Source organism: Echinops telfairi, unplaced genomic scaffold, assembly GCF_000313985.2.
Source record: "Echinops telfairi isolate 266 unplaced genomic scaffold, ASM31398v2 ScPeMD7_7473;HRSCAF=8511, whole genome shotgun sequence".
Lineage (NCBI taxonomy): Eukaryota > Metazoa > Chordata > Mammalia > Afrosoricida > Tenrecidae > Echinops > Echinops telfairi.
Window position 1 is genome coordinate 314307 of NW_022111377.1, and position 14948 is coordinate 329254.

At 45.8% G+C, this 14948-nt stretch overlaps 1 protein-coding gene and 1 non-coding gene across 2 annotated transcripts in view; one reads left to right on the top strand and one right to left on the bottom strand.

The window, feature by feature from the left end:
• The window catches only part of CCDC3 (coiled-coil domain containing 3), a 180765-nt gene that overhangs the window by 118928 nt on the left and 46889 nt on the right, over positions 1 to 14948 (top strand). The gene's annotated exons all lie outside the window — the stretch shown is intronic.
• LOC115874004 lies at positions 11768 to 11830 on the bottom strand. The gene has a single exon (XR_004048747.1). It is a non-coding gene; the product is annotated as a U7 small nuclear RNA (small nuclear RNA).

Genomic DNA, 14948 nt, shown 5'->3' on the forward strand with positions numbered 1-14948 from the left:
CTTCCATGTGGGCTTTGTTGCTTCTGAGCCAAATGACCGCTTCTTTGCCTTTAAGACCCCAGACGCTGTATCTTTTGATAGCCGGACACTGTCAAAGCCGTAAATTTTTATAGAAACAAGCTACTATCTTTTCCCCATTTCCCCACTGGGAGAAGCTGGGAGATTCAAACTGCTGACCTTCGGGCCAGCACCAAGTGCTTGCCCACTGTGCCCCAGAGCTTCATTCTGAACAAGCTCAGTGCTATGGAATCAATTTTGACTGTTAGTGAGTGACCCTAGAGAGCTTTTCTGAGAGTGTGAACCTTTACAGGAGCAGACAGCCTCATCTTTCTCCCAAGGAGCAGCTATTGGGTTTGAACCAACACCTAACCCATAGCACCACCAGGTCTCCTTTTATTTTGGATATCAGGTGGGAAGTCTCTTAACTTGTCAGCTAGCAGCTGAAGTTTGGGCAGCAGAGTTCTTGTGAAGCTGGCTTGACGCTGGTTTGTGTTGTGTTGCCTTTACCCGCTGGGCTGTTGTGCTGCGCTGTTGTTCTGCCTTTACCTGCTGGGCTTCCTGGCCCTTTTCCACCTTGCTAGCCTCTCCCCACTCTGGAGTTCGCCCTGCCCCACCTCACAGCTTTGAGGCTGCATAATTTGTCATTAGGAAAGCTTCTTGAGTCCCGCACAGAAGCATGGGAGGCATATTGAGCCTGGTGGAGTTCGGTCTGTTTATTCAGCAGTTGCTCAGGGCTGGAATGTCACATTATAAATCCACTCTGCCTGGCAGCTGCCTTCCATGGGCCAATAAGCAGATAAGCCCTGAGCCCAGGGGCTGGGACTTTACATCTTCTGGGGCCCCAGGCCCCAGACTCACCAGCCATGGCCTGCACCTCAGTCTCCATTCTGGCTCCGCTAAAGGAATCCCAAAGATCTGTACTACTGAGGGATCAGAAGCACAAAAGATGTTCAGAAGTCTTATGCCTACTTTTTTCAAATACACCCCCCCCACCCCCGCACACACATAGACAATTTAATAATGTCGAGAAAACACTTAGGAAGGAGATAAGCGAAACCATTTATTCTTCTTGGGTCTCACAGGTATCCATTCTGGCTGTCATGTGATGCAGTGATGAGGGAACTGGGTTGAGGTCCCAGCCCTGCCTTTGACCCTGAGGACCCATGAGGTGTGGCCCTACCATATATTTAGAGGGGTCTCTCTCAGATCTTTCAGCTGTCGACCTGGGGCTGTGCACGGGATGAATGATAACGTCTCTTTCAACTCTGACATTTGATTGTTTGGGCAGAGGAGATTCTCTGCCATCAAGATGATTTTCCATCCACTGATCCTGACCCCATGTCTGCAAAGGGATCATTAGTATTGAATGTCTATACTAAGAAGCTATGCTAAGGATGAAGTCTATAGGAATAATAAAAGTGTACCTCACTGAGGAGCCCTCATGACATGGTGGTTAAGCATTTGCCTGCTAACCAATGGGTCAGCAGTTTGAACCCAGCAGTTAATTCAAAGAATAAAAGACTTGCTTCTAAAAATCTTACCATAGTGAATAATGGGGGTGAACGCCCAACCTCTCAGACTCTTAAATAAAGATTGGAGCAAGGAAACTGTGGGGCAGACCTGCCCTGTTCTGCAGGGTCACTATGAGACAACATCCAACGACCATTCCTATCCGTCTGTAGCTTAGGAAAGAGGCCGAGATCCAGTTGCTGCCTCTTCTAGCTTACAGTGAATTAGGGCAGTTGCAGTAATAAAATAGATTGACTTCTTCCATCCTTCCTGTTTTGCACATCTGTTTTTACTTGCCTCTTGCCTTTGGCAATGGCACCCTGACTGTCTTTGGCTGCCTCTCTCCCCCCTGCACTGGATTGATCACATCCCTGTGACCAGCGCCTGCGCCAAGTGTTGTTCTCTGCTGTCTAGTTGCCCCGCGGGCCCCCGCCCCTGGCCCTCTCGTGGCATGCACCATGGAGGAAATGCTGCCCTGGTTTGCACCACCTCCATGATCAGTTGAGGTCTGGCCAGTGAGACGGTCGTTGACTGACTTCAGAGGTAGAGCAGCAGGCTGTCCTTCCCAGTCTGTTTGAGTCTGGAGGTTCTGCTGAAACCGGCTCAGCCTCACGGAAATGAGCAAGCTTCCGTTGACCGCCAGGTGGTGGCTTGGCGTGTGCACTGGCTGCGAAGGAAGGCGAACATTCACCCCTACACCTCCACTGTCCTGGCCTGGCCCATGAGACCTTCTTGTGAGCTCCGGCCATGGTGAGTGGTGAGAAACGATGGGGGTCTAAGCCAGGCCGATGAGACTTCTGGGGGACTATTGGGGAAAAGAAGCCATTTTCGTTCAGGACAGTTGAAGAAACCCAAAATGAGTGGGGCAGGTGGTCATCACTCCCCCTGCCCCCACCACCCCCAACAAAGGTATGCCTGTGAGGGAAGAGAGCCACGCCAAGGGAAGGCTCCCCAGTGGTACTCTTAACATACCACCCCCCTATGAGAACCCGGTGGGCCAGGACTCGTCAGTTTCCCCCCAAATTCCTCCTGGTCTTGGGGTTGGTTGGTTTGCTTTTCTGTTTTCAGTCAGAGAGAAGAAAGTTTTGCTAGCAGCTCCTTAGCAGACATCCCCTAATACTGGGGCCACAGTTCATCCCTGGGCCCTGGTATGCCAAGCCACCCCAGGTCCCAGCTTACATTCTGGCACCAGACAGGAGCTTCTTTTATGTGCTTGGAGTCTAACCTCAGACTCCTCAAGCTCTGTCTCGCGGAGCTGGGCAGGGTCTTGTTCCCTGATCTAAGACCAGCGAGAGGGTGAGCAAACCCAGGGTTCTCTGGGCAGGAAGACAGGAAGTCGGCCCAGACCCCTGGCTCTCGGTGTAACCCCTCGCCGCTCTCGAGGTCGGCCCAGACCCCTGGCTCTCGGTGTACCCACTCGCCACTCTCGAAGTCTTCACAACCATATTCCTTCTCCACAGAAATGGCAGGATAGGAAACGGATCGGAGGAGTCTAACTTGTGCAGCTTACTCAGGGATGGTCCAGGGATTGAAAGGTAGCTTGGTGGTTTTGGTTGTTTTTTTTTTGCCTATGTGGCTGGCAAAAACAGTAGTGTGGTGGTCAGAAACCACTGGAACAAAAATGAAGGAAGTTACTGGATCTGGGCCCGGTTATAGCCCAGATGTTCCACAGAGCGTATCAACTCTCACTTTGAACTGGCCTGATCCGCTCACTCCCACCCACCTGTCCTGTGATACTAAGGGCAGGCCAGGAAATCCCTTGGCTTTGTGTCAGGAAGGTGACCTTCGGACTGGAATCAGACTCTGAAGTGATTGTGGGCAGAACTGGAAACCAAGTCCGTAATAAGAATTCCATAAGCAGAACACTGCAGGTGGCTGGACTTGAAAAGTTAATTCGGTTATATTTTATTTGCATGCAGGGGGGCTTGCTATTTAAAGGAATCCTGTCATGAATCTTTATGGAAGCCGAAGTAACTTTCTTTTCTGTGACTGATAAATCTACATGAGGTCTGAATGCCACACACACCCAAACAAGAGGCGCGCTCTACATTTGAACAATAAATGAGAAGTCATGAAAAGAAAAAGAATAACACTGAGCTCCTTTGGGAATCCTGTGGTGACTGTGTGACGTACGAGGTTGGAAATGATGACTGAGTGCTCTCCAGGGGGACCAGTTCACACTCTAAAGCCAGGAGAGACCGCTCGTAATGACAATGGCGGGACCGTCAGCTCACGCTCAGAAATACACAAGCAGCTTGACGGGCCTGACCCTTTATATACGGTAACTGCTTAAACAGCAGTCATTTTGAGGCACTGGATTATAATGGGATATATATATATATATATTCCAGAAACCCAAAGGGGCAGCTGTTCTTTTCTGTCCTATAGGGTCGCGAGAGTCAAAATAGACTCAATTGTGGGGAGTCTTGTTGGTTTTGTGTGCATGTGTCTGAATTCCTGTCCCAGAGGACTTCAACGTGTGTGTGTGTGTGTGGGGAAATGGATGTGATCGTTAGGCTTTCTGTCAACTTGAATGTCTGTAGTTAACTGCTCGATGAAATGTTCTGTGAAGCAGCCAACAGTTCATCTGGTCGAAGTCTTTCTACAATCGCAGGAGGCTTCATGGGGTGTGGCCCCCGGTTAGATACTGGCCTTGTGCAGAAGCTGTCTCACTTGTGCTGCTGGAATCGGCTCTTGCATCTGGTTCTCAGACCCCCTCTCATATCGCTTGCTGATCCCGGGGTCCACCAGCAGACTGACCATCTTGGTTTCATGCAGCTGATCGCAGATTCATTCAGCTGAACATCCACCAGCCTGTGGTCTTCCTGCTTCATCTTCCTGCTTCTTGCTTGTCAGTTATTGCAGCTACAGGAGGCAGGAGAAGCCTTCAGCTGACATCCGACCCACAGACTTGAACTGGACGGACTTCCCCACTTGTACAACTGTGTGAGTCGATGATTTAAATCTCTTGATACACACCCACACAAGGCGTACTGGTTTTGTTTCTCTTGAGAACCCAGCCTAACACAATAGAATTGAAATATCTCACTTCCACTGAGTCAATGCCGACACATAGTGACCCTGTAGGACAGGGTAGAATTGCTCCTGTGGGTGTCCAAGACTGTCACTCTTTACAGGAGTAGAAAGCCTTGTCTTTCTCCCAAGGAGTGGCTGGTGACTCTGGTTGCCCACCTTGCAGTTAGCAGCCCAACAGGTAACCATTATACCACCAGGGCTCTTCAGAATTGAAAGACAATGGAACTTTTCCATGGATTTGTGTGTGTGTGTGTATACACACATATATATCCATATGTACACGTGTATATATTCACAGTAGATATATAATATAGGGGAGACTCTTTGTCCAGAAAAAACCCCATAATGTATGTTTTCTGGATCTTATTTATCCTCTCTCAGTAATGTCTTGTGAGAATTCCCGCAAGTCCACAGGTAGAACTCTAATTAATTCCTTTTACTGCTTGTGTAATAGACCACAGTGAGACTAAACCACAATGTATACACTCCTTTCCCCCTAGGGATGGGCATTCACTCTGGCACCCATCCTTTTTTTGCACCATGAACAATGCTGCTAGATTTAGCAACAATATATAAGGCAGACAGATTACTTCCTCCAGGTCCTGAAGCAAGTAAAATTGTTTTAATTATCAAGTAGGCTGAATTGGGCAGCTAGAGGGAATGAGCCTTGAAGTGAAAGTGCTTTGGCAGGGAGACTCAGGCCTTGAACTTCTGAAGGGCAGGGGTGCCTTTCTGTGGAAGGATCTGATCCACTGAGCCATGTCATCCTCTGGGCCTATCTGATGTGCTTGTCATCACTAAGAACTCTTCTATAAGATCAAAAACAAGTAATCAACCAAACTCATTGTCATTGAGTTGGTTGCAACTCATAGGGGCCCCATAGGACAGAGTAGAACAATGGTTTCCGTGACTGCCAACCTTCATGGGAGTGGAAAGCCCCATCTTTCTCCCCTTTCTCTCTGTAGGATGGAGCATTCAACTCCACTTTCCAGAGCAGGTAAACAGACTCAGGCTTAAGATGTGGCTTGATTTTCTCCCACATCAGGATTAAGGATAAGCATCCTTGGCATTTCGCTTACAGTTAGTGGAAGAGAGTATAAGCCAAAAACCCTTTTAAAAACTGTGTTTTCAACTTTGTGTAAGTGTTGGCTCCTAACAAAAGGCCCAGAGACCGAGCTGCCAGTCCCTCGGCCCATGGAAAGCTCACAAGTCTGGGTGCCAAGAGGAAGCACTTTTAAAGTAGGCACAGAAGGCTAACAGACGCCACTGGAAGGATTGTGCAGAAAGCTAGAAAGATGTCCCAGGAACCCCCTTCCTTCTCTTTTCTCGGGGTTCTGGCAGAGCTCTGTTAACATACACAAAGCCAGATTCTCTCCTGAAGCGATGCTGGAGAGATTATATAGCCCGGTAGCTTGAAAGATGACCTTCTTCTGTATGATACACTCAGGGCTGCTTGTCTGTTGGGCATCTGGGGGCGATGATGAGATGGCCAAGCTGGCCCATGAAGACCGACTGGATAACTCACTCACTCATTCATTCTTCCTATAAACAGCGATCGAATCAGATCAGCTGTAGGCCCCAGGAGTTTAAGATCCAGTGGGGAGTAAAACACGCAACCAGATAAACGGCAACAGAGTGTTAGAGAGAAAACAACGGCAGTGCACGCACCGCATGGTGTTCCTGTGGGTGAGAACCTTACTTACATGGAGGAGTTTGGGATGAAGCACAAGAGGTCAGAGCAGACGTCAACGAAGTCACACCTGGCCTGGGGGTTGCAGGAGGATGCCCCTTTTTCTGGGATTTTACCGAGAAGCGTGGTATTTCTGGCAGAGGACAGTGACTGTCCAGTGTCACCAAGGTATTGTCTCCACGTGTTTGGAGACATTAAAGTCACTCATTATTGCTGAACAATGAAGTTCAAGTGGGGCCAGAGGGACGGAGAACATGCACTTAGAAAGGTAGGAGGGAAGGAAGGGATAGATACCATGGGTCAGCTTATTCTAGCTTACGCTCATTCTATTGAATGTTTTTAAGCAGAAGGTACATACTCTGGGTCTGTTTATAACGAGTTCTTCAAGTGTAGTTGCACCTCAATAAAGCACGATTCTTATCTATTCTATCATACAACTCTGTATATTTGTAGAAGTATATTCTGTGGGTCAATACGTGATTTTTTAAAATGTGAGCTGATCCTAATCCATTCCTTACTGAGCATTTTCACTCAACTAGTATTTATTGAGGGCCTACTTTGTGCCAGGGGCTATTCTCAGGATAACTGTCGATTCTAGCTGTCACCCCATCAATAGGTGTGGCTGTTCATTGGCTGGCTGCGGGAAGGCTGGAGGAGCATCCTATAAGTGTGTCCTTTGATCTTATCTGGCTTGGATGCAGTCATTTGGGCTGCTTTCTGTCAAGCCACACGAAGTCATTTCGGGTTGTGCACCTTTGCTTCTTTGCCGGTTCTGTTTTACAAAAGCTGTAGCTATAGCCATCTCTGGCGAAAATGTCTGACCTTCTGTGGACAAGCGCCGAGCTCCATGGATGAGCAGTGCACACCAGGCCAAAGGAATCCCCCAGAACCCGAACTGCCCATCGCTTCTGAATCAGTGTCTTCCTCACTGTTTTGGCCCTGGCTCACGGTAGGAAGTACATTTTATAACTGAAGCCAGAATCTTAATTATGTCAGTGACGCCCTGGTACTTTCTATTCTTTTATAATTGGAAAACTCTTGTTTAGCTTAAGGCAGCGGTTCTCAACCTGTGGGTTGTGACCCCTTTGGGGGTCGAATGACCCTTTCACAGGGGTTACCTGATTCATAACACTAGCAAACTTACAGTTATGAAGTAGCAACAAAAGTAATTTTATGGTTGGGGGGTCACCACCACCTGAGGAACTGTATTAAAGGGTCGCGGCATTAAGAAGGTTGAGAACCACTGGCTTAAGGTATTTTAGAAACCCACTAACTTGATTTCACAACCCACTCTCTTTGGATCTTGACCTGTAGCTTAAGAAACTTTGCATTAAATCGAACAAGCCTTGACTGGCCATGACAGGATTGCCAAACCCTCTCCCCACTTTTTCTTCAAAACCAGTTTATTGGAAATTATCATATCATTCCATAGTTCAATCACATCAAGCAGGTTTGTACAATTTCTGCCACGGTCAGTTTCAAAACATTCCTTTCCTTCCTGAACTCCTTGACATCAGCTCCCTTTTACGCTGCCCCCCCTTCCACCCCCACCCCCCACTGTACCCTCCAGAAACACCTATTCTACTTGCTGTCCTTATAGATTCATCAATCTAGGTTCCATATAGTGAAAAACAGCAAAGCATTTGACAATAATTCAAGACGGTGACCCCCAATGACATAACACATCCGAGATCAACCCTAATATGAACAAACGAAACACACACACACACACACACACACACACACACACACACAAATACAGAAACTATTGAAAACCAGGTCAGGCCAAACATGCATCAGAGGGGGATCAACTGACAAGGTTTAAACCATTCAAGTCAGATTCATCCTTTTGATCTTCTGTACTGATCACTCCGATGCACTCTGTTTGGTAACCACTTTCCTCCCCTCCTTCTATTATGGACAGAGGGAGATCACCGGAGGCTTGTTTCCTATGTTGTTCCCACAAATGTATCTTGGGCTCCCACTGTCACCCGTTGCCTTCTGCAAATCGGATTTTTACAAGTTAGGCTCTGATACGATTCCTTCCTTTGACTTGGGATTATATAATTCACCATTCTTCATGACTGACGTTGGTGTGCTGCTTCCGTGTGGACTTAGTTGACATCTTACCTGGATGGCTGCTTGTTCGATTTCCAACGTTTAAAAATTTTCACAGTGCTCACTAGATTGTTTCGACTCCTGCTCAGCCTTTTGTAACCCAAGCAACTGTGCACAGATGGAGCCCCGGATGAGACAATGCATCGTCAAGGAAACCTGGACATGGGCCCTCCAGGACCCCCCTGCTCGCTTTGAGATGACCCCACCGGACCTTGCATCATAACTGGTTATTCCGTGGACTCTCGCGTGGCACAGGAGATACCTGGCTCCCTCCCCTTCCTCACACCGAGTAGGACCTTCATCTCTACATCAACGGAAGCACAAGATCAAGCCCTTTCTCTGGAGAAGACCGTGGGCCTGACCTGTGCTGTGGGCTGTGGCTGCAGGCTCAGGCTCTTCCAAGAGTCTCTGATTTGAGGGCAGAGGCAGGCGCTTTAGGAAGGCTTGCCCTCTCTGTCCTAATGTACTTGGGAGGTTTACTCCGGAAATCCAGGATGAGGAGGAACAATGACAACCAAATGCAAGTGTTTCTGGTGGCTCACCATCCCCAATACATGGAAGCATTTGGGTGCTTTGATAGAGAACATTTTATCTCATTCAGATGTTTGCCACCCCATTGATCTTAGTCCCTGGGACTTCATTCTGATGGGGTGCAAAATAAGTTTATTTGTTTCTTTCTTTCTTTTTTAAGCCCTTACTTAGCAGATTCCTGCTTAGCACTCCAGAGAAGCATCTCAGCCCTCTTTGTTTCCAATTAAAACAACCCTTGGACAAAGCAGCTTGTGGGTGACTTCTTAGATTAATTCCCTCTTATTCTAACTACAAACTGGTCTCTGACTTCCTGGGGGAGGAGCGACACTTGGGGGAGAGTGTTCTGTGGGCTTGAATTCTCATATCTGAGGTCCTATTGATCACATTGAGTTGACTTCTTCATTCTGTAAGGATTTATTGGACTCTGACCTATCGACCCACTGCTGCTTCCATGAGTGATCCAACCAATAGAACATCCTTGACAACTTCAACCATGTCTCCATTTACCATGATGTTACCTATTTGTCCAGTTGTAGAGATTTTTGTTTTCTTTACATTGAGTTGTAATCCACACTGAAGGCTAAAATCCTTGATTTTCATCAGCAAATGATTGAAGTCTTCCTCATTTTCAGTAAGCAACATTGTGTCATCTGCATATTATAATTTGCTAATAAGCCTTCCTCTAATCCTAATGCCACATCCTTTCTTATATAATCCAGCTCTTTTGATGATTTTCTCAGGATACAGATTGAACAAGTATGGTGAGAGGATACACCCTTTTACACACTAAGGTAGTTAGTTCATTGTGCCAACCTGGCTGATAAACACAGGTGGGGTTAATTGAAGGGCGGAGGGATAAATGGCTTGGTGAGCCTTGCCTTTCTAGTTCTCGGGTCTCTTGCTTTGTGATGGTCGGACCAGGGTGCAGCTGCCTTGGTCAGTTCTCTGCTTCAGTTGGCAAGGCTCACTTCCTGTGAGACATCCACAAGGAGAAGCCACATGGACCTACCCCGATGCAGCACTGGTTGCTGGAGCAGCCGTGTGGAGACCCCTGTCAGTGCTGAGATGCTTACACGTTCAATGATTCAGCTTTCCTCCTGCAGTTGGCGTCATAGTGTGTATTCCTCCTGCAGTCAGCAGCATAGTGTGGATTGGTGTCGGACAAATGGGTTAATGTTGGACTTGTGGGCTTGGGCAGCACTGGGTTGGGATGTTTTCTTGATGTGCACTTAACCTTTATATAAAACTCTCTCTTATACATAAGAGTTTCTGTGGATTTGTTTCTCTAAAGTGCCCAGACTAACACACACACCTTTCTGATTTTAAACCATGCATGCTTAAAATCCCTAGTTCTGTTTGTACAACAGCCTCTTGGTCCTTGTACAAGTTCTGTGTGAGCACAATGAAGTGTGCTGTGCGTCCCACTTTTCTCCAGGCTATCCATAGTTTGTTAGGACCCACACAGTTAAATGCCTTGGCATAGTCAATCAAACACAAGTAAACATCTTTCTTGTATTCTCTGCTTTCAGCCAAGATCCAAATGACATCAGCAATGTTATCCTTTGTTCCATGACCTCTTCTGAATCCAGTTCCCTGTTAATGTTCTACTGTAATTGTTGATTGATGATCTTCAGCACAACTTACTTGCATGAAATATCAGTGACATTATTCAATAATTTTGGCAACCTGTTGGGTCACCTATCTCTCATATGGGCACAAATATGGACCTCTTCCAGTCACCTGGCCAACTAGATGTCTTCCCAGTTTCCTGGCATAGATGAGTGAGTGCTTCCAGTGCTTCATCAGCTTGTTGAAACACTTCAGTTAGTTTCCATCAGTTCCTGGAGCCTTGTTTTTGAATAATGCTTTCAGTGCAGCTTGAATTTCTTCTTTCAGGACTGTGTTCGTCTGGGTTGACTAGAGAAACAAATTCACAGACACTCATATGTGTATAAGAAAGAGCTTTATATAAAGAGTAATTGTATATTAAGAAAACATCCCAGCCCCGTCCAGATCAAGTCTGTAAGTCTGATATTAGCCCATATGTCCGATACCATACGGTAAATTCCTCTTCAGACTCATGCAACACATGCAATGACATTGAATACAGGAAGATCACAGGCCAGTGGGTGGAAAGTCTTGTGGATCTAGTGGCAGTGGAAGTTTCTCAGTGCTAGCATGGGTCTCCACCTGGTTCCTCCAGCTCCAGGGCTTTGGTTCCATCAGCATAGCTCCATATGTCTTGTCAGCAAGAAGACAAAGCAGAGAGAGAGTGTGTATCTGGTCTCCAGTGAGCTATTTATTTCCGTCAAGCCTCCAAATGAGGTCATCAAGCTGTGACCTGATTGACTGGGTTGACTCCACCCCTTTGCAAGTTGGCAAGAGATTATGTAACTACCACAGCACCAATGATTCTTGCTCATATGCTTCCTCCTGACCTGGTGGACTTTCAACTAGTTGTTTTTGGTAACTTTTGACAAGAATACATAGAGTCACTGTGCCAAAAAGAACTACTAGATATTATTCACTCAGAAAGTACAAATAAAAACTACAATGATATACTACTTCCTACCCATCAGGATGATCATAAGAAACATTTTTAAAGGAGAATAACAAGTGTTGGCAAGAAGGTGGAGAAATTGGAACTTTTGTCTGTTGCTGGGGGGGAATGTAAAATTATGCAGTTGCTGTGGAAAAGAATTTGGTGGTTCCTCAAAAAAGCTTAGACATAGCTGAAATTGAGGAAAGACCTAGGAGGCAACGGACATTTATAGAGGTCTAAATACAGGCATGTACATAAGGAAATATATTTATTTACAATGATGGGGAAATAGATCTATGTACATATATTTATAGGTTTAGTGTTTTTTTTTTTGCGGGCGGGGGTGGGTTCTGGAAAAAAAACAGAAAACATGCTAGACAAATTCTAAAAGAGCTGTAACACTTAGGTTTAGTATTAAGGTAGCAGATGGACATTGGGCCTCCAATCAATTACTCCCTCAATGCAAGAACACTTTGTTCTATTAAACTGGCATTCCATGATGGTAACCTTCCCAACATGATCGCTGAAGACAAAGCGGGTGCATAAGCAAATGTGGTGAAGAAAGCTGATGGTGCCATGCTATCAAAAGATATAGTGTCTGGGGTCTTAAAGGCTTGAAGATTAAACAAGTGGCCATCTACCTGAGAAGCAACAAAGTCCACTTGAAATAAGTACACCAGCCTGAGTGATCATGAAGTGTCAATGGAATCAAGTATCAGACATCAAAAACCCAGAACAAAAAATCTTATCATTGTGAATGACGGGGAGTGCGGAGTGGAGACCCAAAGCCCATCTGTAGGCAACTGGACATCCCCTTACAGAAGGGCTGCAGGGAGGAGACAAGCCAGTCAGAGTAGAGTATAGCACTGATGAAACACAACTTTTCTCTAGTTCTTTAATGCTTCCTCTCCCCTACTGCCCCCCACCCCCTATCATGACCCCAATTCTACCATACAAATCCGGCTAGATCAGAGGATGTAAAAATAAGAACTGGAAACACAGGGAATTCAGGACAAATGAACCCCTCAAGACCAATATTGAGAGTAACAATACCAGGAGGGTAAGGGTAAGGTGCAAGGAGGAAGGGGGGACCGATCACAATGATTTACATACACCCCCCTCCCAGGGGTACAGACAACAGAAAAGTGGGTGAAGGGAGACGTTTGTCAGTATAAGACATGAAAAAATAATAATTTATAAATTATCAAGAGTTCATGAGGGAGGGAGGGAAAAATAAGGAGCTCAAGTATAAGGAAAATATTTTGAGAATGATGATGGCAACAAATGTATAAATGTGCTTGACACAATGGATGGATGTATGGATTGTGATAAGAGATGTACGAGCCCCCAATAAATGATTTTAAGAATAAGGAAAAAAATTAGACATAGCCTTATATGACATAGCTGTTTTACTCCTAAATACTTATAAGAAATGAAAATAGCTGTTCAAACAAAAACTCATACCTGAATTGTTCATAGAAATAGTATCCATGACAGTGCAAAGGTAACAAAGAACCCCAATAACTCTCAACTGGTGAATGCATAAACAGATAGTGCTATACGCACCCAACAGAATCGTATTCAGCCATACAAAAGGAATGGATGACCGACCCTGGAAAAGAAGCCAGACAGAAAAGGCCATGTATTGTATAATTCCATTTCTTTGAGGGTAAGCAAATCTATAGGACTGAAATCAGATTCTTGGTTTCTTGCGGATGGGACCAGGGGGAATGGAGAACAACTGATTGGGTACAAGATTTATATCTGGATTGATTAAAAAGTTCTGGAATTAGATTATGGTGATAGTTGAATAACCTTTTGAATGTACGTAATGTCTCTGACTTGTGTACACTTTTACCATTTTAAAAAATTGTTAAAATCGCAAATGTTATGTGTATTTTACCAAAACACATACACAAAAGATGTAGATAGAATGGGGTGGAAAGCCTTGTCCTCCCAGAATAGCCAACAGGGTGTGCTAATCTTTAGGTGAGTTTGATGAGGTCATGATCATATCTAAACTGACCCTCAGTGTCTGGTGGGGTGGTTTTACAGGACATATACTTCTTTGATAATCTGGTGAGAGCAATGAATCCTCTCCTGAAAAAAAGAAGCTTTTATATATGTGAAAACCTGCTATACTTCCTGTGGGGGTGGTTCTGTAGATCATTGGCGTCCACTCATAAAACACCAGTGGTTCAAAGCCTAGCAGTTCCTGCTCAGGGATCAGAGGCTGGTGCTCCCTAAATTCAGCATTTCCTCTCTCTGAGCAGAACTAGATCTAAATAAATAGAAGTGGAATTGTACCACACATTGCCTTTTGTGTCTAGCTTCTTTTCACGATTCCTCCATGCTGTAGCTGTATCAGTAGCTGGATTATTGACTGCTTCCCCGCTTCCCATCTTCCAGCAGGCTACTCCCTTTTGTTAGTCAGCTCTTGCTTCAGAACTGTTAACACCAATAATTAGTCTACGTGCTCTTTTTCATTCAGTTATGCCCCATTGAGATTTATGGGCAAAAGTCCAGGAAGAGGAATGGATTGTCCCCCTTCCATGTATACTATCCACATTACTTAACCCTCTCCATCAATGGAGGAAATGTATGTGGTGGTATTCTATGATGAGTCTTTGGAGCTTAAACGCTGGGATGGTCATGCAACTGGTAAGTGTCCTGATTTCAAACCCTGTGCTCTGCCTACTGCACCAAGTGCTTCACCCTGATTTTCACCCTTGAACTTGGGCGCCGCCCTGATCGTAAGGTGACTTCTGCAGACACCTGAGCTCATTCATCGTGCGGGCTTTCTTGGTGCCCTCGCCAGGACTTGGACTGCACCGAGGTCCTCGCTGACCATTACGTTGCCATCTCCTGTGTCTGTAATGCAATAGCCACCGCTCCCCACCACATTCCCCAGCTTGTAAGAAAAGGCCGTTCCCAGGAGAAAGCGTAAACTAGACGCTGGTTTAGGGGAGAGAAATGAAAAACTAAACAACTCCTTCGGTTACTTTCCCTAGACACGTTATTGTTCTTCTGGGGCTCATGCTCTGTAACGGAAACAGTTAAGCTAGTTTATTTTCTGTGTACAATACCCACCAGCATGGGTCTGTCTGTCGCCCCCCACCCCCAGATATGTCAGCAAGCTTTCCCCCCTTGAAGGTTGAGGTGTTCACACACAAAAAGAACTAGAGGTGGCACAGGCCCCGGAAAGGGCATCCTATGCACCCTGCCCGATGGACCCATCTTTAAACACGTCCAGGCTCCCCTGACAAGCTCGTCCAGTACCGAACAGTCGCTGCAAGCAGGACATGCTTAGCATCAACGAAGCAGCGTATCGTTTATTAAACAATGACCTCTTGACCTCTAAAAATACTGCGTTTTAGTCATATTGGTGGGATTGATGAGGCCTTGATTCTATCACCCTGGGAAAAGCTCTTAGGATTTACTTAAAATCATGATTATAATTGTGAGATGCTGGCCTTCCCAGGGCGCCTAATTTGTTCTTAGAAGGCCAGTTCGACCACGAGT